Consider the following 27,167-nt stretch of genomic DNA (forward strand, 5'->3'; position numbering starts at 1 on the left):
GGTGTTGCAAAGCCTCCTATATTGGCCTCACTTCCTTATACGAAAGGTTCTGTGTTGTCTTATGTCCTTGTTGCAACATTTGTTATATAGATTTTAGCTAAGAGGGGCTAGCATATTTTCTCAATAAGACTTGTAGGTTTTTTTCTAATGAGTACAGATTTATTAACGTTGCAAAAGCTTCAAGTAAAGTTAATAAATTTTAAAGACGTGTGCTTGAACCGTAAAAACGACATTATTTTCTATATGAAATATAATGTCAAACTAGAGGTCCCGCAGTAGTCGAAATTCGACTATAATTAATTGGAATTGTAAGTTTGTACACTATTATGATTGTATTTTATACTTCTATAATCACAAATTTCGCCAAGACTACACTATAAAAAATATTAACAAACTCAAACAATATTTAATCTCAATTTGACAACAGACGCCAAGAACAAAAGTTTGACAATAAATAGTATGCATGCGTGTGTGCGTCAAATACATGGTATGTAGTGTGTGTAATGCTTTCTTTATTGATTTAATGTATCTTTTAAGCATTATTTTAAAAAAATATTAAATTAGCATTGTGCACTTCTTCTCTGTATTCTCTATAAGTTTGAAAAATTTCATACTCCTCCGTCCGCGCAATTTTCGTAAAAAGGGATACAAAGTTTTTGCTTCACGTATTAATATATAGATTGTTTATGTTGTAAGAGAACATAATATATTTGTTCCTTTACTACGAAACGTCTAGATCGATTTTGATGAAATTTTCGGATAATCTTCGGATTTGCCTAGCGGATGATTCTGTAATTCTCACCTCAATGTGAATCATTCACTCACCTCAGTTAGCTATATATTTTCATATTATATGTAAACCGTATATATCTGTTTATTGTATGTATATATTTTCTATAATAACATTATATTGTCTTTAGTACACTGCAACATACCTGCTATATTTTTATATTTTCCAGAATTTTTGTAAATTAAACGATTTTGGCGATAAGACCGCCTATTGTACAAATGTATTTGCTTTTTGATGGTTTTTTGAATGTAAATTGTGTTTTGGTGTGCAATAAAGTGTATTCTCTCTTTCTCTCTCTCTCTCTCTCTCTCTCTCTCTCTCTCAATGTCTTTTACGAAAACACTGAACGGAACTGAGTCTGGGAATTGGTACGATACTTAATGTTACTAACCACAAATTAATAAGGCCATCAAATATGTATATAAAATATTATTAAGTGGATCCAGTATGTATTTAATATGTATTTCTGAGGTTTGAAAGACGGGGCAAGATTATAGAACAGAGACATAAAACTTAAATCAATGCATAAAAATCATGTTTCAAGGTGGCCGCCAGCATTCACGTTGTTGATCTGTGGGCTCCGATAACCACTTGATACTAGGTGAGCAGTTAGCGCGTTCATATAAATATTAAAAAAAATAAACACGTCACTGAAAGTCTGTTTGTATTTGTTCTTAGAATAATATAGAATAATAAGAGTAATTTCGTCGTCGTGACCTAACGGATTAGACGTCCGGTGCATTCGTATCTAGCGATCGATGCACCGGTGTTCAAATCCCGCAGGCGGGTATCAATTTTTCTAATGAAATAAGTACTCAACAAATGTTCACGATTGACTTCAACGGTGAAGGAATAACATCGTATAGTAAAAATCAAATCCGCAAAATTATAATTTACGTAATTAATGGTGGTAGGGCCTCTTGTGAGTCCGTACGGGTAGGTGCCATCACCCTGCCTATTTCTGCCGTGAAACAGTAATGCGTTTCGGCTTGAAGGGTGGGGACAGCCGTTGTAACTATAGTTGAGACTTTAGAACTCATGTCTCAAGGTGGGTGGCGGCGTTTACGTTATAGATGTCTATGGGCTCCAGTAACCTATTAACACCAGGCGGGTCGTGAGCTATGATTAACACTATCTATGATTAACACTATTTGGAATGAAATGGTTGGTAAAACATAACTAGAACTGAGGAGTTACGATGTACGTAGCAAAATAAACTACCAACGCCATCTAGTTTATTTTTTAGTAACTTGAATTCACTCGGAGTGTTCACAAAATTAGTATTAAAGTATGTAAGGTATTATGTAATTTTACAATTGGCTGTATTTATCCAATATAATACGAAGAAACGAAATGCTCTAATAAACACAAAATTAACAAAACAATTAACAAACACTATCCTATCTATATCTGCCCCAAAGCTGCGTTCCGATCCAAAGTTTGAGACAGCCGTTGTACAATGCCTTAAAGATATTGATCTCACGTTTTGAGGTTGTGTCGTATTTATAGTACGGTATATGGGCTCATAATTATATTACATCAGATGAGCTATTACTGGCGGTCCATCCATCTAAGCAATAAAAAAAAACGAACAACAGGACATTCCGTTGTGATACCAACCAAATCCAATAAACCAAATATCTTAACGACCATCGGGACCCTGGACTACAGTAGCCAGAATTACTAGCTACTGATCAACAAGAAGTTTAAGAAGATTTAAATGCGTTGTTTCCCGAACTCGTGTCTTTTTTATTTATTTATTGTATATGTGGATGGACGAGCTCACAGCCCACATGGTGTTAAGTGGATACCGAAGCCCATAAACATCTACGACCTAGATGCCGCCACCCACCTTGAGACATGAGTTCTAAAGTCTCAACTATAGTTACAACGGCTGCCCCACCCTTCAAACCGAAACGCATTACTGCTTCACGGCAGAACTAGGCAGGGCAGTGGTAGTGAATGACTTTATTTTATATATTACTAGTTGTGTGGGTTCTATTAATGTTGTATGATTTGGGGAAAAAACTTTTTTTTAATTTTTATTATTGAAGGTTTACTGGTGGATCGGAAGCCTTTCCAGTTTCACAGGTGGGCGAGCAAAGGCTCAGCCAGGTGGTGTGGGATTTGCTAACAGCTACCCGAGCGCCTCCGAAGGAGACCTAACTACTCAAGAGCAGCTGCTACGTGAATGAATCTACTACCGGATTGGAATCTCGATCCGCTGAGAAGACCCGGCGAGAAACTCAGCGGACTGATGCATGCATGGGTTAGGATGCTCGTCAAACTTTTTATAGAGTTCTACAAGTACGGTTACCGGGGTCCCTAAGCCTGCTCCTAGTGTTAGAGCTGAAGGCGTCTAATGTAAAGGTTATTGGATCTGATGGATCTGTAAGGACGTGTAAAAAGAAACTGTAGCTGTGGAAACTTACTCAGAAAATAATTTGATTCATGATTTAATTCTCTAGGTATTCCATACAACTTTTTCAATACGAATTAAAGTAGTTGTGGCTAAATAGAATTTCGTGATGCTGAAGTATAAAATGGCGGAATTTTCTAGAAGATTCCGCTGTTAAAATCTTCAATGCAGCTAGCTGTATGTTTCTGTGTAACATTTCACTGGAGGTTTGCAAGTCACGGAGCTATAAAGGAGAGGACGTGTCGGGATCCGCTTAGTTTTATTTTTCCTAGCATTTATTAAAATGAGTGTCTTAACTAACGTAATCTAGTTTTTTTTTTATTGTTTACTTGGGTGGACGAGCTCACAGCCCACTTGGTGTTAAGTGGTTACTGGAGCCCATAGACATCTACAACGTAAATGCGCCACCCACCTTGAGATACAAGTTCTAAGGCCTCAGTATAGTTACAACGGCTGCCCCGCCCTTCAAACCGAAACGCATGACTGCTTCACGGCAGAAAAACGCAGGGCGGTGGTACCTATCCGCGCGGACTCACAAGTCCTACCACCAGTGATTACGCAAATTATAATTTTGCGGGTTTCATTTTTATTACACGACTAGCGACCCGCCCTCGCTTCGCTTTGGAAACATTAAAACACACATGAAACAAAAAAATTAAAATAAAAAATAAATAAATAAAAGTAGCCTATGTTCATCAGGGACAATGTCGGCTTCTAATGGAAAAAGAATTTTTCAAATCGGTCCAGTAGTTTCGGAGCCTATTCGAAACAAACAAACAAACAAATCTTTCCTCTTTATAATATTAGTATAGATGTTATTCCTTCACCGTGGAAGTCAATCGTGAACATTTGTTGAGATTACAAGGTAACGTAAATTACAGGATTACAATAAGGATACAAATTATCAGAGTTTCCTTAGTCTTGGGCTCAATTCCTCACACCTCCTTGATAGATTTAGCATTATGACAATATGTCCTTTTTGCCGACTTCTAAAACGAGGAGGAAGTCCATTCGACTCTATTTTGCATGTGTGTTGTTATCTCAGAACTTTTCTAGTCGAACCAATTGTGATGATTCTTTTTTATTTGAAAGCTGGTGCTTCGCATGTGGTCCTGTTTAAGCTTTATCAAGATCTGATCAGTTGTATCTGGGTTATTGTTAATATTGCATTATTGATTGATTTTGACTACATTGACTATATATATACCCATTTTGTTTCTTTAAATTCGGTTGTCTTGTGAAAGGTTATGCAGCGGTGTGAGTTTGGCCTTGTCATTATCATTACTATGCATTATCCACTATAATGGTACAACATCGGACGGGCTGGAGCAACTTTGCCTACATTGGCATTGACAGGACATGGTGACAATGGGTGGAGCAGCGCATTTAGTTGCAGTGTTGACCGCGGAATCACCCATAACTATTATTTTTCCTTCTTTTTTGTCCTTGTAGGCAGACGAGCATACGGCCCACCTCATGGTGAGTAGTTACCGTCGCCCATGGATTTCAGCAATGCCAGGGGTAGAGCCAAGCCGCTGCCTACCGCTAAATCCTAGCTAGTATCCTGTCCCAAGCTCTATCTCGGACGAGGATCTGATGTTGGGAAAGATTGATCGATGGTTTTTAGTTGCCAATCATTCTGTGGGTCAACCCGGGCACCTTTAATAAGACGTAGGCACTTCGGGGGCGCCAGAGTGAGACATAAATAAAAAAATGAAAAATAAATAATAGTTTAAAAAAAATTAAAAAACACGCTTTATATAAAATTCAACTAAAAAATAGAAAATAAATTTAAATTGAAAATAGTGTAAACTATATTTTATTGTAAAAAAAGCGTGTTAAAAAAATTATTTTTTATTAAAATTTTCTATAAAAGCGTATTTTTAAAACTATTAAGTACTTTAACATCAATTCCTGCTTTATCGACTATAGATAAAAATTATATAAATTGGCAAAAATCTTATTTTGCAAATTCAATAATGGAATAATCTTATCAAATTAGTGTATTGTCATCGGTCCTCGATAAATCTACAAAGTTTGAATGGAATCTGGCCGTTTAAAGTGGGTCAAAATCGCGTCTAAAGGATTTTACTGGTGGTTGGACGTCTTGTGAGTCCGCGCGGGTAGGTACCACCACCCTGCCTATTTCTGCTGTGAAGCAGTAATGCGTTTCGGTTTGAAGGGTGGGGCAGCCGTTGTAACTTACTTGAGACCTTAGAACTTGTATCTCAAGGTGGGTGGCGCATTTACGTTGTGGATGTCTATGGGCTCCAGTAACCACTTAACACCAGGTGGGCTGTGAGCTCGTCCACCCATCTAAGCAATTAAAAAAAAAAGTCAGTTATAAACATACAAACATGCATACAAGTGAAGCTAATATAAAGCGTGTAAAAAATGATTTGGTGACAAATTTCGATGAGACCTTATACTCACTCAATCTAATTGTCCATTAAATTTTCGTAGTTTAGTGTCCATATAAATGTCGCACGAAAACAGTGACCGGTGCTTCGGATCTTACTTAGCTCATGAATATTCACGAGTGTGAAGTTTCTAGTGCAATCGTATCGGGTAATTGAGGAGGATTCCTATATACCTTAGTAGAGATTTTTGCGAATGGCACATTCAATTGAGTGAATAAGTTAAAAGTTTTTTATTTATTTTTATTATTGCCTAGATGAGTGGCAGAGCTCACAGCCCACCTGGTGTTTAGTGGTTACTGGAGTCCATAGACATGTACAACGTAAATGCGCCATCCACCTTGAGATATAAGTATATAATAAGTTCTAAGGTCTCAGTATAGTTACAACGGCTGCCGCACCCTTCAAACCGGAATGCATTACTGCTTCACGGCAGAGGTCCTACGACCAGTGATGTTTTTGAAAACTGTAATGTAATGTAATTGGTACTTTTTAATAGAATAATCGTTTTTAGCTTGATTGTTGGTGATTGTACACTTGCTTTTATAGTCCGACTTTAAATAATAATATACTATCGGTAAAATTGCGAGCACCATTTCGCATTTCACCTACTGAGCATGTGTGCTAGCATTATTGCATGTTGAAAACTAATTTGGCAAAATAAAGCGAAATAAATTCATGAGATGGCACTTCTGTTATTTAAATGTGGCAGCAGGTCACGACCTCAGTATTACAAAGATTTTTGACCTGACCTATCTTTCTGACAGACCTGATTTCTCAAAGTATATAGCAGCGCTCACGTTCTTACAAGCAGCGTTTGTTCACTTAACACCACGTGAACCGCGACTCGTTTAGGCATACACGCTAGGAAAGCTTCACGCGAATATTGTAAATGTGTATCTTAAATTGAATTATTACTTGGCAATTTCGAAAATACCTCGCGCTAACAAAATAAATTACGTACGAAAACCGAACAGTAAAACATCATTAATATTAGTCAATCGTGAAGTTTGCTACGGACAAATTAAGCGTAAATATAAAGAATCATCTTGTACAAATTGCTCAGCAGTTTTCCGAGTAATCGGCTGTTTAACAAATTAACTTGGCCTCTTCGAGAACATTGCGCCTGGTGCCTTTCAGTGTAATCCGCATAAGGGAGAGCTCGATTAAAAGGTCACAGCGAGCCCTTGACACTGACTGGCGCGGTCTAATTTTTCGAGGGCCTATTTTTTAACCGACTTAAAAAAAAAATCGGTTGTCTGTAAAGTCGGTTTACTGACGATAGTTAAACGTGACAACGTCATAAGAAAATATGGATGAAATGGTTTCATTTTTCAATTATCGCAATTATCGTTGCTATAAACAATTGACACATTCACTTTTCACTGAACTTCATACTTGACGAAAACATGTAAATGTATATGTAAATGTGTATAGCAGCTGTCCACGCGGATGCATCGCTCACTCAAGTAGGAGAGAGACAGATGTCGAACGCTGCCGAACGCGGAGGGCGATTGTGCCTCTTTGTCGCTCGTTGCGCGCTCTCGCTTCCACTTCAAGCCTTAAATGGAACGCCTCAATGAGTCATGTTTTTTCGTGCGTGCAGCCGGCTCCATCGAATTATAAGGCGTTGTTACGTCAAAAGGTGGAGGTTCTCGATTCGACTATATGTTTTTTTTTATGTTTGTTACCTTAAAACTTTTGACTGGGTGAATCGATTTTGATGATTCTTTTTTTATTAGAAATCTGACGCCTCCCGTGTGGTTCCATTTCATTTTATTCCAGTTCTGATAATGGTATCCATGAGAAAACCATATAAGTCTTAAATTTGCATTAAGTACGTGCGCGACAAATAGATGAATAACTCAATAACACGCCAACCGATTTCGATGATTATTGTTTTTTGTGTTTATTATTTGTTTTGGAATATATATTTTTTTTTCTATTTGAAGTAGGTTTTTGTTAAAGCCTGTCCATTTCCAATTATTTTATTTTTTATTCAAATTTTCTTAATCTATTTCTTATTGTTACGCCGGTAAGAGTAATGCCATCTATCGCCGAATAGTCGAACGAATATAGAAGGATCTAGAAGCTCGAGAATTACAACGCCATCTATTGTCAGATAGCGGAAACTACTACAAGAGAAGTGTGGAATATTCTCGATAATTCTACGGATGAGGTATCGGCTATAAAAGCGTTGTAGGGATGGCACGCAGTCAGTCAGTAATCGGAACTACTCGAAGCGAAACAGCGAAAGGATCACCTGAAGCGAAGCGGAACAAGCGAATTGAGAGTTTTAAAGTGTTTGTTGAGTGTTTTAAAGTGTTTGTGAAGCGTTTAAGGGTTTTAAGTGTTGAATACAGTTTTTTAGTTGCACTTTGGTGAAATTTTATTTATCCCGAACCCCAGCGCGTAACATTATTTACGTTATGATGTACTGATGCTCTTTTTTTTCTGTAGACTAACTAATGTAATGTAATAAGTATTTATGTGTATTATCTATGGAAATGAGGACGAAGGGTTTATTATAAATTATACGTAATGTATTTTTTTAGATTTTTCCGAGTTGTAATCGTCTTTTTTATTATAATTGATGTATCGTGATGTTTCGGATCGCAGTGGATATTAAAAATAAGGTGAAATTATATCTTTTATGTCACTAAATAATTGTTGAGATCTGAGAAAAGCACCTGCCGTTTAGTTTATAGCAATCTTTACACACAGCACTGACTTCATTGGTTTATTTGTTAAATAAGGCGCATCGTTTAAATGTAATCTAATATAAATTACTAAAACGATATTGAAATACCTCTAAAACCTTAAATTGTATTGAACATACTTATTGTATTATGTACTATATAGAAAATAAACTTTTAGGAGAATATTGACGTACTGCTTACACGATGATTACTTCGATTAGTTAAACACGGATTAGTTAAACGATTAGTTAAACAACGCAATTTTTATGTATTTTGTATTTAACGTAGAATAACAATATATATTAAACAAAATTTAAAATCAAATGCCTTTTGACTCTTTTTTTTATTGCCCTTGTAGGCAGACGAGCATACGGCCCACCTGATGGTGAGTGGTTACCGGCGCCCATGGATTTCAGCAATGCCAGGGGCAGAGCCAAGCCGCTGCCTACCGTTAGGTACTCTCCACAGGCCTCGTTTGAAGAAGGACATGTCATAGCGCTGGGAAAGACGCACATAAGATAAAACGTACATTTAAAACAAAAAAAGGCAACGTTAAGCAATCCAGGCGCCTTAGTAACAGAAATCGACGTAATTACTTTAGTGCGCCGCGTAGGGCACCGGTGACCTACATGGCAGTCAATCTGTTAAGACTCTAATTTTATGTTTTAGTTTTGGCGGGATTTTTGCCTGATTACCACAGACTATATATATCAACTCTGTCATTTACTGTCAACTCTGTCTGTCTGGGTATATTTACAATCTGCCATTTGTATATTTGCAATCAATTTAGAGGAAGAGGTAGATCTAAGAAGAAATGGATGGATTGTGTGAAAGACGATATGGGTAGGAGGGGAGTGAGCGAAGAAATGGTATATGATAGAAGAGTATGGAAGGAGAAAACATGTTGCGCCGACCCCAGGTGACTGGGAGAAGGGCAGGATAATGATGATAATGATGATATTTACTATCTGCCACAACTTGGAATAAAATGTTTTTATTTTTATTTTTTAATGTTTGAAGTGTGAACGAGCTCACTGCCCACCTGGCGTTAAGTGGTTACTGGAGCCCAAAGACATCTACAACGGCTGCTCCACCCTTCAAACCGAAACGCATTACTGCTTGACGGCAGAAATAGGCGGGGTGGTGGTACCTACCCGTGCGGACTCACAACAAGACGTCTTACCACCAGTAATTACGCAAATTATAATTTTGCGGGTTTGATTTTTATCACAAGATGTTATTGCTTCACCGTGGAAGTCAATCGTGAACATTTGTTAAGTACGTATTTCATTAGAAAAATTGGTACCCGCCTGCGGGATTCGAACACCGGTGCATCGTTAGATACGAATGCATCGGACGTCTTTACCTTTAGGCCACGACGACTTCAGTGAATGTCATATATCCTCGGGCTAACCTGTACTTATTTATTTTGCTAATGAAAATAATATAACATTAGGTACATCGACGTTTTTCATTTTTTACAATCAACAGCTCCGTAATAAGATTTTCACTTTAGATATGGTTGACACGTTAGTTTTAAATGTTTAAAAAAACAGCACTACCTTGTCATAATAAAAGTAGGCAGTGTCACAAAGGATCATCTAAGGAGTCTAAAGATATTCCATACATTCAAATATATCTGGGTATTTAAAAGCTGTCATACAAAAAATATCTTTGAAAACGTTACGCTAATTTTTGTTTTCTTCGGTTTTACATATAATGAAATTGTAGACGCGTGTGAGAGACGAATTGTAGACATAACGAGTTATAGACATAATCATAACTACTTTTACTACGTAAAGGTATTTTGATTTACTCCTGTGACGAACACATACGAGACAAATAAAAAAGTCGAAATGTTTTCGCGAGCTAAGACACAAAGCATCTAAGTTATTCAATTATTAAAACGAAATCTCTCCATGGTTTCTGTGAATGTTTTCATTAAGGCTACGCTTCATCTGCGAAATTAATTGAATTAAATTTATAAAAAGATTTCATTCAGATACTCACAGGACTTCCGTCTATCCGCCGCCAGGGGTGGCCTGATGCGAGGCTCCGGGGGCAACCGCATCTCCAGACTCGCAATGCGAGCGTCAACCATGGTGCCGATGGCACGCATAATGCGTTGGACACGTAGCTCCTCCTGTTCCTCTGTCGTGGTAGTTGAAGCTGGGGCCGGGGTTTCGACTGGGTTGGACAACGTCATAGCCTGTGAGATGCGCGCCAGCTCCTTGCGTACCTCCTGCAGCTCCTGTCGGAGCTGTATAATCTCCTCCTGTTGACGGGCGTTCACCACTCGCAGCATTTCCGTCTCTTTGGCCGCGGGGCGGTTCGCCAGCTCTTCTGTGACCTCCATTATTGTCACCGTCAATTCTTTTAGGGCACGTTAATACGTACTCTTCAGGTTTCCGGGCTTACTGCACACCTTCAGGGCCATCGCGGCACTCTCCTTCAGACGACACTCGGGATCCTTTTTAGGGCTCCCTTCCATGGTTTTTGCACTTCTTACTTCGCGCATACTACTCATGCTACCGGTGGTCTTTATCTCAGAGCACTGAGTTCTAAGACACGCCTGTTTGTCCGCGGTCAGACCAGTGGTCGGCAGACGACCGCGCCCTCTCTTTGATTGCGGCATGACACCACCTTTGCCAGTCAGTACTCTTTACAACCTTTCTCAGTACTCTTTTTTGCTGTCTGCGTGTCGGCGAAGAGCGGGCCGACGAATGGGCCGACCCAGTTGTGGCCATGCTATCGTCCGACACGAGAGCTGTTCTGGACTATCTCCCTTCATTGTCCTTTACGGACCCTATTGCTACTACGTCCTTCGCAGACTCATTCTTCCTACTTATGTCCTTTCCGGACTCTGCTCCTTTTTTGATGCCGTCCTTCCCAGACCTTATCTCAGTGCAGTTTGTGCCCCCCCCAGAATACGAGGGGCTGCGCACTACCAACGAGTCGGTAGTACGAAGGGATTCTCCCGCTTAGCGGGTACCCTCATGGGATATTACTCTTTGCAAACTGGACATCTTCATTGGTTTCCCTTTGTTTCTCTACCCGGGGTGCGGTCCCCTGGGACACTAGCGACCGGTCACCCACCGGCCATGCATCCTCTCACCAGGTGTCAAAGCTTAGGATTAGGACTGAAATGAAAAGAAGAAGTAAATAAAACAAATAAAACCAAAAATAAAAACCAAAGGCAAAGAAAGACAGGATAGAGAATAACACAAAGTGATAAACCAAACAGTAAAACGAAGAAAGATACAGATTACAAATAAAAATATAAATAAAACAAATGAAGATAACAAAAAGACAGTAAATAAATCAACGGAATAATCAAAAGGAAAAGAATAAAAGGTGGAGGCCCACGCATCTCCAGTAGGACCACCCTTCAACAAGTGAAGGGGGAGGAGAGCTTGGAACCCCCGGAGCTGGTTTTGGTCCACGTCGTTCGGTCTCTCTTGTTGTAACAAAACAAGAGAGACGGAACGATGCCCCTGGGAATGGTGCCCAGAGGCCCGTTATTCGCCACCTACGGACGCGCCCGGGTGAAGTCCAGCAACTCCCGCGGGACCATCAGTGTGACCTAAAATTTATTGAAGAATACTTACGATCTGATATTATGTGCACATTTTATACCGCAATCAATTATTACGTTGAAAACAACCAATTATCTCTGTACAGTTAAAACTTTGAATCTTTAATGAAGTACAAATTTAAATTAAACATTAATTTAGAACGAAACGCTACCTTAAATTAAGAATTCGAAGTCCATTGAGAATGCTTTGTCGTGTCGTTTTTAAGACGTAATAATAACTCTGAACTCGGAATTCATTTTCGTTCTCTGTATTGACTTGGGTGGTTCAATGCGAGAGGGACCCAGTTAATGGTGCTTAATAACGCAACTATTTTCACGGCTAACGAATTCAAAGATTTCATTGTAATCTCGTAAAATTGTTTGTCGCGTGGACGACGCTTGGAATTTCATTATTTCAGAGTTAAAGACTGTATTAAGAGTGGAGAGTTTTTATTACTATTTAGAATGTAATATGTGCCTGATTTAGAGCGTTTATTATTGTTTACAAAATATTGTTCATTAATTACATTCAACGAAGACGACACATAGAATGTTTTCTTTACTCAGGACTAAGTTACCACACTTTTTTTAGGTTAGCTTAGATCAAAGGACGAGCTCAAGGTCCATCTGATGCTTAGTGATTATCGGAGCCCCTATATATCGTCAACGTGATCATCTAACTTGAGACACGAGTTCCAAGTCTCAGTTTAATAATGGCTGCCTCATCCTTTAAGCTGAAAGCATTACTGTTTTACGGCAGATATAGGCAGGGTATAATCTACCCTTGCGGCTTCATGAGACGCCTTACCACTAGAAAAACAACTATAAATGATCTTCCAAATAAATTGGATAATAAAGAAGATTGTCACATCACAGATTGTTCCAATACAAAAGCAAAAACCTTCATTTGATTCTTGGATACCGATACTGCATACAGAATTTTTATTTAAATTTTCAAAATTATCCATCCACAATAAAAGAGCAAGTAAAATTCTTAAAGATATTCCGGACGAACATATTTTCTTTTGCGTTACTTTGATATTTAGCTAAATTGTGTAGTCAATACGGACTCTGAGAATTAAGTGTTGAAACACCATGTAGGTGTTTAAGAGTTATTCGCTGTTACGAATTAAAGATAAATTTTGTTTTTATATGAACTATTTTAAGGAACATGGTTTTCAGGAGCACAGAAATATCTATGGACGATAGCACCATCCATCATCAGTGGCATTACAGAACAAAAATAAAACTTCTAATTGTACTGCAATTAAAATGGTTACATTCTGCTTAAACGCATTCACGCTGTCGGACGTTTTTAACATAATCGTCATTTTGAGCGTCCTTGATTATACCGTTACGCATTTAATTAGTTGATGATAAAAATTTAAAACATTTTTAATGGACCGTTTCGGAATAGAAATGTTAAATATAAATCAAGTTACGTACATTTCGCTGAAGGCGTTCTGAAATTTTCTCGTGCCACTTTTACGAATCATTTGTAAATATTGTGTAAAATATTATTTTAGTAACAGAATATTTGAATACTGAGTAAATGAAAAATATATTTAATAGGGTGTGTTTACATATATTAATGTGCAAATTAATGTATTTTATTATATGAAGATATTTAATGTACTATAATATATCAAAATGGGAGGACGATATAAAAGCTATTGCTGGCCCTCGATGGATACAGGTAGCCTAAAATAGAACCAAATGGAAGGACTTGAAGGCCTCCCTTCACCATGTTTAATGGGTTCCTGCCGAACATTAGTGAAGAAAAATAAAATTATTAAATAAATATTTACTTTGTATTTTAGCAGAAAATAAAAGACAGTTTTATTATCTATACTTAGCCAGGTCATAAGTATTGTCACACAGTAAAAACTTTTCTTTTAGAATGCTGGCCACAAAAAAGTTTATTGAATTCGAATCTCGAATTGTTCATGAAAATAAAAATGTATACTTTTAGAATTTTTACTCATTTTTAAATATGGAGTGGACGCTTAAAGAAGACCGTGTTGCAGTTATTGCGTTGCATCGTTGCGGTTACGCGCCAATTCAAATTTTTAACATACTGAAAAATTTGAATATAACCAAAAGATTCGTTTATCGTACCATCAAACGATACAATGAAGACTCTAGTGTAGATGACAGGTCAAGAAGTGGTCGCCCTCGGTCTGTTAGGACTCCAGCAGTGATAAAAGCTGTGAAGGCGCGAATTCAAAGAAATCCCAAACGTAAGCAGAAAACTGTTGGCACTTCAGATGGGGTTAAGCAGAACCATGGTGAAAAGGGTGTTAAATGAAGACTTAGGGCTTCGGGTATATCGAAGAAAAACAGGACATCGTTTGAATGCGCGTCTAATGGACCTGAGACTGAAGAGATGCCGCGCTTTGTTGAAGCGGTACGCGGGAAAAAAATATCGGGAAATTATTTTTTCGGATGAAAAATTTTTACCGTAGAAGAGAGCTACAACAAACAAAATGATAAGGTGTACGCACACAGTAGTGAAGAAGCGAGCAACCGTATTCCGCGTGTCCAACGAGGTTATTTTCCATCCTCGCTCATGGTATGGTTGGGAGTTTCTTATTGGGGCTTAACAGAGGTACATTTTTGTGAGAAAGGTGTAAAAACGAATGCAGTTGTGTATCAAAATACAGTCCTGACGAACCTTGTGGGACCTGTTTCTCATACCATGTTCAATAACAGGCACTGGGTATTCCAACAAGATTCGGCGCCAGCTCATAGAGCGAAGAGCACACAAGACTGGCTGGCGGCGCGTGAAATCGACTTCATCCGGCACGAAGACTGGCCCTCCTCCAGTCCAGATTTGAATCCGTTAGATTACAAGATATGGCAACACTTGGAGGAAAAGGCGTGCTCAAAGCCTCATACCAATTTGGAGTCACTCAAGACATCCTTGATTAAGACAGCCGCCGATATTGACATGGACCTCGTTCGTGCTGCGATAGACGACTGGCCGCGCAGATTGAAGGCCTGTATTCAAAATCACGGAGGTCATTTTGAATAAACTTTAGTGTCATAAGAATCTATGTTTTGTTAAATTCATTTTGGTATATGAATGGTTACATAATGAATAAACTTGTTTCAATTATTTTACATTAAACATGTGACAGAATTTATGACCTGACTGGGTATAATATTAATACGTGAAGCAAAAACTTTGTATCCCTTTTTACGAAATTTGCGCGGATGGAGGAGCATGAAATTTTCCACATTTATAGAGAATATAGAGCAGAAGTGCACAGTGCTAATAATTTTTTTAAATAATGCATAAAAGATACATTAAATCAATAAAGAAAACATTACACACACTACATACCATGTATTTGACGCACACACGCATGCATACTATTTATTGTCAAACTTTTTTTCTTGACGTCTGTTGTCAAACTGAGAATAGAATATGGTTTGTCTTTGTTAATATTTTTTATAATGTAGTCTTGGCGAAACTTGTGATTATAGAAGTATAAAAGAAGAATTAAAAAAAAACAATCATAATAGTGTACAAACTTACAATTCCAATTAATTATAGTCGAATTTCGACTACTGCGGGACCTCTAGTATTATTTAATGTACATTACATTAGAAGGAGGAAATCGCCGGACTTCCGCCCTCCACTGGGGACGGCGGGCGGAGTATGTCGGAGTCGAACCGACTAAAACCTCCTGTCGCTCAACAACCAACGTCCAAATCTCACATGAGACAGAACTCATGAAAAGGCAAAGGGGGGAAAGTGAAGTGTTTAGTGCGGAGCACATCTCTCCCATCACCCTCCCCCTCGGGACGCCGGACTGGCGGTCGACATTACATTAGATAGAATGCAGTTTCTTTCGATTAGAAGAATACTAACTAGGCTGGTCAAATGAACTCGTACGCCAAATATCTCTCAGTTAACGTCACAAATGACGTCAGTGTGTCAGCGGTCTGGTTCAAACAGCGCAAAACAAATTACATAACACGAGTGAAACTTTTGTTACATTAAAGCAAAAAAACATCTGCCCTAAATCATGCAAGCGGCGTTTTATTTAATTTAAAAGTCTCACTCCAAACTCGGTTGGGTTTGGTGTTGGTTAGAAGTAAGAACAATTTGAGAGCAAAGTTTGATATGTAGCTTTTGTGTACCCGGTGTACGGGGCACTGACCTTCGCGCTTCGTGTTGTAAAGCCAAAAGATGTGCCTCAATTCGAATTCTGATATAATACCTTATACATATTAATTTCATGAAATCATCGTAAACTGGATTCAAGTTTTTATGCTTACATATCATCATCATCAGCATCATCATCATCAGCCTATAGGCTACAGCTGGACAAAGGCTCCTTTTTTCCTTACTTATACTGATAGCCTTGAGAGGCTATATCAGAGTTGCCCTAGCGTGTAGGTGAGCTCTAGGGGCTCAAACCGGAGGTGTTGCTAACACGGGCCCTAGCAAGAGCAGTGCTTCGCAGGATCTACAACCGGATCGGAAACGCGACTCACTGAGAAGATCCGGCGAGAAACTCAGTGAGCTGTGTCTGTGGTTAGTTTACTCGCCGAACCCTTCGTCGTAAACTACGGGTTCGATGAGAACGGTGACCGGTGCTTGAGGTACCTATAAGCACCGTTAATGGATCGGGAGGGGGAGTAATGACGTGAATAGGCCTCTCCAATTGCACACCATTGAGCACGATCCTCGGCTTCTCTCATTATGCTTACATATGCCGTAATACCTTATGCCTTATGGTGTAAAGGGTTTGATAATTAAACAATTGAGACTTCCACCATATGACTGAAGGGCATTCAGAATGCCGTCACCACAAATTTAATAGAAAAAAATACGATTTAGATCTATCGCTACAGTTAATTTATACTATCGACCCCCAGATACTGGTGGTAGGATATCTTATGAGTCCGCACTGGTGGGTACCACCACCCTGCCTATTTCTGCCGTGAAGCAGTAATGCGTTTCGGTTTGAAGGGTGGGGCACCCGTTGTAACTATACTGAGACCTTAGAACTTATAGCTCAAGGTGGGTGGCGCATTTACGTTGTAGATGTCTATGGGCTCCAGTAACCATTTAACACCAGGTGGGCTGTGAGCTCGTCCAACCAACTAAGCAATAAAAATATATATATCGACGCTTGAAAAGCAAACATGACTAAGCGACAATGCGTGAACTTTATAGTAGACTAATTTAAAGTTGAAATACCTGAAAAAAAATATATTTTAACGAATCTAGCTGTAGGATTGAAATGATTTTAATAGACCTAGAAATATATTTTTTTTGCGCATCGAATATGATTATTGATGTGAAACATCTATAGCTGCACGTAAAACCGATTTCTGGCGAGGCGACGCATGCCGTGGCGACGCATGTCGTGGCGACGCGTCGCCATGCGCAATCGACTGTGCGATTCTCTCCCACTCGATCCGGCGTTAAGCCATCTCTCTCTATTACACTGAGCTCGGATACCTACAGTACACATAACCTGTGTTTTACTTGAAAACAAATTATTTTTTCGAAATATTTTATTTTATCATTATGACATAATAAGTTCCTATCACAATTATGTTCTTTTCTGCATAATAATATTACTTTTACAAAATAATGTTGATGTTTCACATCTGCCAGGCGTCCCGTGACGGCTCACATTTTTGTTGCCTATCATTTATGTGTAGAGCAATTATTGTCGCTTAGTCACGTTTGCCTTTCAAGCGTCGATATATATATCAGTGCAGCTCATAAATAAATATGTATTGAAATTTTTAAATCAATGGTATGCCGTGCCGTCAAATTGAGTTTGTTTTGATTATATAAATAGTGCGAGCCTCTAGCGTTGTGACAACAAACCGGGGTATGAACAAACACTAATATTTACTTTATATCACCGTTTTGTGTTTATAGGCACGTGTCATTCGTATGAACGACTTGTGAAAACAGTCCTGGGTCTATATTATATGTTTATCGACAAAAAATCACGTTTGAGCGAAACCTGAAAAACACTTTTAAACCGATTACAAAAATGAAAGGTTCTTTTTTTTAATTGTTCTTTTAGCGAGAGGTCAACAGGTTAGGGATCTTAGAGAGTTTTAAATTTGATGCGCTTTATCAAAGGCTTTATCAAAGATTGTTTTTTATTGCTTAGATGAGTGGAAGAGTTGACAGCCCACTTGGTGTTAAGTGGTTACTGGAGCCCATAGACATCTATATCTATATAGGTTTAAGAAAACTATTAAAGAACATCTGTGCAAAAGCTTACTATAAAGTCAATGATTATCTAGAAGATTGCACAAAGTGGGAATGAGTTGCTCGCTCCGGACATTTCAACATTAAGACTCATTGTAAATATGAATATTTAAAAAATATCTAATATTTAGAAAAAATATATCTAATATTATAAAAGAAAGACCTGCCCGCTGAGTTTCTTGCCAGTTCTTCTCAGGACGGAGGCTAGTTCTTGTGAATTGGCGGTGGTTCTTTTGACGTTCAACATACATACTTTTTTATGTTGAATATTTTTTTTTGATTTGATTTGATTTGATACAACGTAAATGCGCCACCCACCTTGAAATATAAGTTCTAAGGTCTCAGTATAGTTACAATGGCTGCCCCACTCTTCAAACCGAAACGCATTACTGGTTCACGGCAAAAATAGGCTGTTTGGTGGTACCTACCCGTGCGGACACACAAGAGGTCCTACCACCATTAATAAAGAGCGTACGTGGTAAAGAGCCGGTGGATTCTTATGTATCAGAACCGCAGTTTATGAGGGTACACTAAGCTTCATAAAAACGTGACCAGGGAATAAATCTTAAACATAATGTACATCAACAGCACGTTATAATTTAATTATAAAATTTCTATTTGATGGTTCAAAGTATAAATTAGTTACAATATTTCGTAATAATGATTGAATGAATGTTTTAATTATGTTAAGATCCATTTTATCCTAATAGTAAGAGGTACTAGTAAACACTACTCCTACTACTGTACTAATTACTACTGTAAGTACGAATATTGTTTAATTATCGGCGTTCTGTTCTTTTGTCTTTAAAAGCTCTCTAAGCTCATATAAAATATGGGTCACGCGTGATATCATTTATCAAAATAAAAATGTCGGCAACACATTAAATTGAATTCTAAGAAACATCATATTTTCATCAATACCATGAGGAAGCTCTTAAGCTTTGCCTTAACTCGACCCAAGAACGAGGCTTAAAGGTAACAAATGCTCCACTATTAATCTCAGTGTTATCCTGATTCCACCGCAACTCCTCGCCGAAGACTGATGGACGAGTCTCCGAGATCTTTTGTGTAAATGAAGACTTTACTGCTCCGTCAGAATAAATTGCTTTATCAACTAGACCTTATGATGATTCGCAAGGACTCTTCTTTAAAAAAAAAAAAGTTCCATCATTTTTTTTTATATCTCCAGGTGGATGGATGAGCTCACCTAATGTTATGTGGTAACCGGTGCCCATAGATATCAACAACGTAAATGCCGCCAATCACCTTGAGACATGCGTTCTAAGTCTCATTTTTATAGAACAATGGCTGCCCCATAATACACCCTGTTTTCCTTACGGCAGTACCGGCTTATCGTCGATACTGCTATGTCCTTGCCTATTCTTTAATCGCCCTATTGACATGCCCTATGTTGCAATCTTGCACATCTGCACATCGCCGATCTGCCTATAGTTGTTGCCGATATGTTACGATATGAAGCTTACAACAGCACTTGGGCTAATGCAACTGATATTACAATCTTCGTTTAAAGGTAAGCAACGGTTTTCGCGCTGACGTGCTTTTTTTTTCCCTACCTAATCTGATAGCCTTGAGAGGCTATTTCAGCGTAACCTGAACTAGTAGGTGAGCTCACGAGGCTCAAGCCTGATGACGTTGCTAACACGAACCCTAGCAAGAGCCGTGCTTCGCAGAATCTACCACCGGTTCGGAAACGCGACCCACTGAGAAGATCCGGCGAGAAACACAGTGAGCTATCGCGCTTATGGGCCTGTCTGACGATTAAAGCTAACGAAAAATGCATGACGAGTGCGGGTTGATTAAAACCTATTAAGTTAAGTGTTCACAAAAGGCGTTATTTTTTTTTGTCGCAGCTATCAGCTTACTATACTGTACTCTCTTTAACCCCCATACCCCTACATATATCAAAGAACGATTCGAGTTCCTAGGTGATACGCATCATTTTTCTCTGAGATCATCGGATAACCTGAGACTGAAAATGCCGGTGCATTCATCATCATTCTTTGACAATTCATTCACCGTCCAGGCGGTTCGATTGTGGAATGCTCTGCTGGATGCAGTGAGAAGTGCTCCAACTTTAAACTGTTTTAAAAGAATGGTGAAGGAACACTACTTATCTGTTTAGTGCTGTTTGTTTCATCATTATTATTTATCATTTCCATACTGTTGATTTATTATGTGTGTGTAAGTATATTAGTATGTATTGTATGTAAGTATGTATATTGGTATATATTATATTATGTAAACGGTATATATCTGTTTATTATATGTATATATTATTATAATAATGTATTGTCTATGGTACACCGCAACATACCTGCTATATTTTTATATTTTACAGAATTTCTGTAAATGAAACGGTTGTCTGGAAGAGATCGCTTTTAGCGATAAGACCGCCTATTGTACATACGTGCTTTTTGACTGTTTTTTTGAATGTAAATTGTGTTGGTGTGCAATAAAGTGTATTCTCTCTCTCTCTCTCTCTCTCTCTCTATCATCTATGTAGGATTGGTAAGAATGGAACGTATGAAATAGTGTGAAACGGAGCATTAAGATGTGAGTGAGAGAAAACAGAAAGTAAGGGAGAAGAGAATGACAGACAGAATGACAAAGGATTGGAAGATGGCGAAGACGGTTAACAAATGAGCAAGACGTAATAATAGAGTTAATTATTAATTATTATTATTATAAAAAAAGATTTTGGAATAGTGGAAGTTTTATTTTATGCGCTGCGATCCCTATTCTACATCTAGGACAATGAACCCTGACCGTTTTCCTTCATTCGGTCAGATTGATTTATCAGCAACCAGTCCATTTCAGTGGACCATCGGAAGAATTTCAAAGCTTAGCCCTGGATCTAAACATCCACAAACGCCCAAATTTATATGGACGCAATAAAAACCTTCGAACGTTGAAATTTAGCTTTCGTTTTTATATACAAGCAAGCGGCACGCTCCGGCTCCGCTCGGGTCTTTAACAAAAATTTCAACGATATTTGATGTTGTTTTACTTTTTTAAATAAACGGACACTTATTGCGGCATAACTATAATAGTTAGACATATGCTGTCGCGACACTTTTTGTAAATAATAATGTGTTCTACAAAGTCGTAGTACATTATTTTATTCTATCATCAATAGTTTTCGCAGGGCACGCGATGTAAAGAATATTTTAGGTAATTTTTTTACACATTATAATGTATAAGGATCCGTATTTTTTTCCAAAAAAAGATTATGCCTATGTCACTCTGGAATAGTGTAGCTTCCAAATAGTGAAATAATTTTTCAAATCGGTTCAGTAGTTTCGGAGCCTATTCAATAGAAACAAACAGACAAATCTTTCCTCTTTATATTAGTATAGATATCTAAAAGGCGTGTGTCGTAAAATTGGTCGAAACTCATGATGTAAAAATAATATATAGCTCGTATAACATTCGAGGGTTGCAGTGGTTGTAAAATGTTGCCTGAATGCCGATTTGGAGTTTCTCCTTCACCTTTGATTTCGTTAGTATTTGATTTAATGAGGCCGTAAATTTTCTATAAAATTGGTGGGGTTAATAATTTTTTGGAACGAAGTTCCTTACGGCAGGCTTGGAGGGGATAGGGATTTTGCTGCGCGACCGAACTGAAAAAAATGTGATAGTAAAACCGTAAGAAAAAATCCGTGGAAAAAAGTGCGTGGAATAAAACCGTTAAATGAGACGTGCGCAGGCGCGACAGTCGCATACACAAGCGAGTAGTGTATAATATCTTTCTCTTTCTCCTTCTTTCTTTTCGTTCTCTAATCCCTTCTCTCTCTATTTAGTTTATTTTTTATATATATATTATTTCTATTTCTATGTAATTTTATGTTGTCAACCAAAAATAAAGAGATATATTTTGTTATTTTAATTGTTAATTTGAATTGCATTTTTTTTTATTTTACGTAATTTATTATTTCCTAAAATACTGAATTTCCTAAATACTTTCCCGTACTTAAATAAAAACTAATCAGCAAAATTTAAGAGAAAAACCAAGAAAACCTACATAAAATTGAGCACCATTTCTTTTTTTGCAAATTGTGTCGATTCTACATTAGCCGAAGGAACTTCGTTCCTACCTGGTGTCCCACGACACCACATCTTTTTTTTAATTAATATTACACAATTTCAAATAATAATTTAAAACATGCTACGGTCTAACTAATGGATAAGTTGTCATTTTAGTTTATATTTTATTGGTATTTATTGATGGTATTTTTTTGTTGGATTTACTATAAAGGCGTATTTTTTTAAGTTTTTTTAAACTGTTATTTATTTATCATTTTTAGTTGAATTTCAATTTTTTCAATTTTTTTTTAAATATTGAATTGTCATCGGTCCTAAATAAGTAGGTATACCAAATTTCGAGTTAATCCGACGCTTTGAAAGGGGTCAAAATCATTTTCAAAGATTCCGTTACCAACATACATACGTCTGAAGCTAATAAAAGCGTATTAATAAATAAATCTTTTAAACATAGTACAGTTTCGCAATATTGTAGGTAGGCAACACTATTGTAGGTATAGTATCGTTCAACAAAATCTATATATTAATTTAATACGTGAAGCAAAAACTTTGTATCCCTTTTTATCCCGGAAGAATCCAAAAGGTAGACGTTAAAGGAAAGAGATCTTCCGGTGTCTTATTTAATATGGGTGTTCCTCAGGGTTCCATATTGGGTCCCTTCTTATTTCTTGTGTATATCAATGATTTACCAAAGTTTATTGAAACCCGTCACGAGGTCGTATTATTCGCTGATGATACATCCTTATTGTTTAAAATTAAACGACAATTGGAAGATTATGACGATGTGAATGATGCTATCTCGCGCGTGGTACATTGGTTTAGTGTTAATAATCTGTTATTAAATAACAAAAAAACAAAATGTATAAAATTTACCACACCTAATGTTAGACAAGTAGACACTAATATCATTGTAAGTGGAGAGACACTGGAGCTTGTTGATTCGACAGTTTTTCTTGGTATAACAGTTGATTCCAGGCTGCAGTGGGGTCCTCACATATGCAAGTTAGCGAATAGACTTAGTTCTGCAGCGTTTGCGGTAAAAAAAATACGAACGTATACTGATGAAGATACGGCACGTCTAGTTTATTTCAGTTATTTTCATAGTGTTATGTCCTATGGCATTTTGCTATGGGGCAATGCTGCCGATGTCGAAACGATTTTCATCCTGCAGAAGAGGGCTATTCGTGCTATTTATAATATGCACCCGAGGGAATCCTTGAGGGACAAGTTTAAGGATATCAAAATTCTAACTTTAGCGTCCCAATACATTTTTGAAAATTTATTGTACGTGCGTAAAAACATTGTAGAATTCCCCAGAGTCTGCGATTTGCATAATGTGAACACTAGGAACAAACATAGGCTTGCGTTGCCGGCGGCTCGAATTAAGAAAATAAGCAACTCTTTCAGGGGGCTGGGTGTACAGCTTTTCAACAAGATCCCACAAAACGTTCAACTACTACCTGTTCATAGATTTAAGAAAACTGTCAAGGAACGTTTGTGCAACAAGGCATATTATAAAGTTAAGGATTTTTTACTAGATGGCACTACGTGGGAATGAGGCGTTCGCTCCTGGCCTTTTCATTTTTCATTACTATTATTATTTATTTGAATTGTATTTTTTTGTCTTTTTTTTTGTATACTGTAAATATGTTTTCTTGTTTAAAAAAAAAAGAAAATAGTTGAGAAAATACAAAAAAAAAAAGCCCGCTGAGTTTGTTTCGCCGGTTCTTCTCAGGACTGTGGCTTTTTTTGGAACCGGTGGTAGAGTTAACATTTTCTTTTACATTTTGACATTCAACAAGTGTGTTTTTGATGACATCCAAGTTGAAATAAATGATTTTGAATTTGAATTTGAATATGAAAATTGCGCGGACGGAGGAGTATGAAATTTTCCACACTTATAGAGAATATGGAGAAGAAGTGCACAATGCTGATATTTTTTTTAAATAATGCATAAAAGATAGTAATACATTAAATCAATAAAGAAAGCATTACACACACTACATACCATATATTTGACGCACACAGGCATGCATACTATTTATTGTCAAACTTTTGTTCCTAACGTCTGTTGTCAAATTGAGAAGAGATTAATTAATGTATGTCTTTGTTAATATTTTTTATAGTGCAGTCTTGGCGCAATTTGTGATTAAAGAAGTATAAAATACAATCATAATAGTGTACAAACTTACAATTCCAATTAATTATAGTCGAAATTCGACTACTGCGGGACCTCTAGTTGTAATTAATTTACATGTAAAATGTTCGAGATTTCGTTACGATGAGTAATTAAAGTGAACTTGATACTTTACGTTTTGGCTTCGGTCTCAAAGCCTTTGAAGTGCAATTAAAAACAGCGAAAACCGTTCTGATATTAATGTTTCATTAATATTTTCAAGCGATATGGATTTCATTTTTCAATATAGTGTATTTCAGTATATTTCAAGCAGTTTTGTAATGGTATGTATTTTAGTTGGAATTTTGGAATGCTGTTATGTTTAATTTGTATAATGTGCCAACTATGCATGTATTAAAGTGATATAGTATTAGATTGAAAAGTATAGCGTGTGCTCTTCAAAATACTTAGCCCGTATTCTTTAGGTTTGAAAAATTGTGAAATGTTAGTAAGTACGTTTCAGGCAAGACCTGGTTTTGGACGTTTAAATTTAAATTTGGGATTGGTTCCGGGAACTCTTGTGCGTCTCACACAATTTCAAGTAAATACGAGCAGGAGAACGCGTGAGATGTTGATACAGTCGGCAATAAAATTCTATAAATATAATTTATCTATAAAAATTCTATAGTTCTATAGGAACATTTTGTAAATTTATTTTGGGTTTCCACAAAAGATGTGTACGTTATAAATGCTACCAAATAACCAAACATCTACCCTCATTTATAAGATAACACACGTATCGTGTATTGCATTGATGAAATATGCTAATTGTGTATTCTGTTGGTTTTATTTATTTTTCTTCCGGACGATCCTTCAAATTGGAATGCATTACGCATTAGGTTAGATCACTGGCTCAAACTGAGAGAATTTGCTAACACTAGCTACAGTAATGCTTCGCAGAATCTACCGCTGATCGGATTCGCGATGCATTGAGAAGATCCGGCAAGAAACCAAGTGGCGTCATTCAAATTAATGACGTCATTTTTATTATATTAAACACTCTTGATATGGAAAATTTGCTTAGCGATAGCACTTGTGTGAGTGAGCGTACTCAAGGGGTGCTGGTCTGAGAGTATGAACGTGCATACAAACCGGATGCGTTTGTCACTCCGCTGCTGTAGACGTTTCATCTACTCGTGTGCTCGGGACTGGCGCCAAAATCGACTATTACGACGCTGTGCATAGGGCGTATTTGAACCTTTTTTAATAATAATAATAACATGTAGAACTGTTCGTAAGTATTTAGAAATAGAAGAAAACTCAATTAATGTACATTAAGAATATTTATTCCTGATTATACTTGGCCAAGGCCCGTGAACAATAAATACGTACCAGCATCTGCTGAGAAAAAAAAGTAAAGAATAATAATAAAACTCTTTTTGTTGCCTTTCAAAAAGATCCAGATTAATAAATATATTTAGATATATAAGAAAAAAAAGAAAAACGAGGTGGCTCAGCTAATGTTGTTCAAAGTGGAGATGAATCGAACAGAACATTTGAAACACGATCGAATAATGTCACTATTGTTTTGAATGCAATACAATGCAACTAGAAAGGTATTGCCAGGAGCTACTAGTGAACTGATTTTCACATATAAGGCAATGAAAAATAATTTTTATAACAAATATTATTATTACAGATATCAATGCGAAATAAAATCTAAAAAAGTATTTGCATCAGCAATGAAATAGATAAAAGCAGTAAAGTTGTTCAGTTGTTGTTTACTACGTCCACTTACGTTATGCAAAAAGCACGACGCGATGTTCAGTGTTGGACCATTAAAAGGGCGTATTAAAATTGTTCCGGTTTTGGAACGAAATTCCTTGTGGGACGATGCGGAGGGGTACCCTGACCGGGAAAAAACGTCCATAACGTAAGATTTTTATTAGTAATGCACACGACTTAACTTTGTAATTACGTACAAAAAATAACATATTTTTTATCATTCATTGGCCACACGATCTCAGAGCGTTCGTTTTGCGCAATACACTAACTCTTATGCAAACAACCGTAAATGAAGTGTACCACAATAAGTTCGCACGCTACCGAATGACCGTGGGTTGTTGCGAAACCTCCAGTTTTATTTTCTTTATACCTCGAATAAAAATAAAAATTAATATTTTTATAATAAGGAACTTCGTTCCTATCCGGTGTCCCACTACACCACACATCTTTTTAGTCACAATTCGTTCTAATTGCTATTCTGGTACGTTAAAATAGGGTTGAGGATGGAGTATGGGGCCCCCGTGTGTCGCCACGGCTGAACCCGCGACAACTTCGCGACGTTCTGACGTCTAAAGCCTATGACCGCGGGCAGGGTGGTTTGCGGGTACCGCACCGTCTCGTTGAGGCGGCGTGCGTGCTCTTTGGGATGCCTGCCTGGGACTTTGAGGCGGAGGCGCTCGCTGCGGATTACGTGGCGATGCAACTTCCGTTTCAGGGGGGCGCTGCATTCCGGCACGGTGGAGGCTTCAATTTCGGCGGGCCGTGCTCAAGGCGTGGTATCCTTGCTAGCGGATCCTCCCTGACCTACAGGCGACCGATCGTACACAATATTCGCCTAGGAAAAAAGTATACATTCTGAAAAAGATCATCAAGGCTAAAAATAATTAGTATAATTTACGTGGCGATGCGATCTCCGTTCCAGGGTGTGCTGCATTCCGGCACGGCGGAGTCTCCAATTTCGGCGGGTCGTGCTCGAGGCGTAGTATCGCTACTAGCGGATCCTCCCTGATCTATTGGCGAACGATTGTAGAGAAGATTCGAAAAAAAGGACA

At 37.7% G+C, this 27,167-nt stretch overlaps 1 long non-coding RNA gene across 1 annotated transcript in view; it reads right to left on the reverse strand.

Moving 5' to 3' along the window:
• LOC149500554 (uncharacterized) overlaps positions 1 to 27,167 on the reverse strand; it is a 274,194-nt gene that overhangs the window by 76,046 nt on the left and 170,981 nt on the right. Inside the window, exon 2 of the long non-coding RNA XR_016324915.1 lies at positions 17,115 to 17,172. This is a non-coding gene — a long non-coding RNA (uncharacterized LOC149500554). The remainder of the gene's footprint in view (positions 1 to 17,114; positions 17,173 to 27,167) is intronic.

The sequence above is a fragment of the Bombyx mandarina genome, chromosome 21 (genome assembly GCF_030267445.1).
Source record: "Bombyx mandarina strain Sakado chromosome 21, ASM3026744v2".
Classification (NCBI taxonomy): Eukaryota; Metazoa; Arthropoda; class Insecta; order Lepidoptera; family Bombycidae; genus Bombyx; species Bombyx mandarina.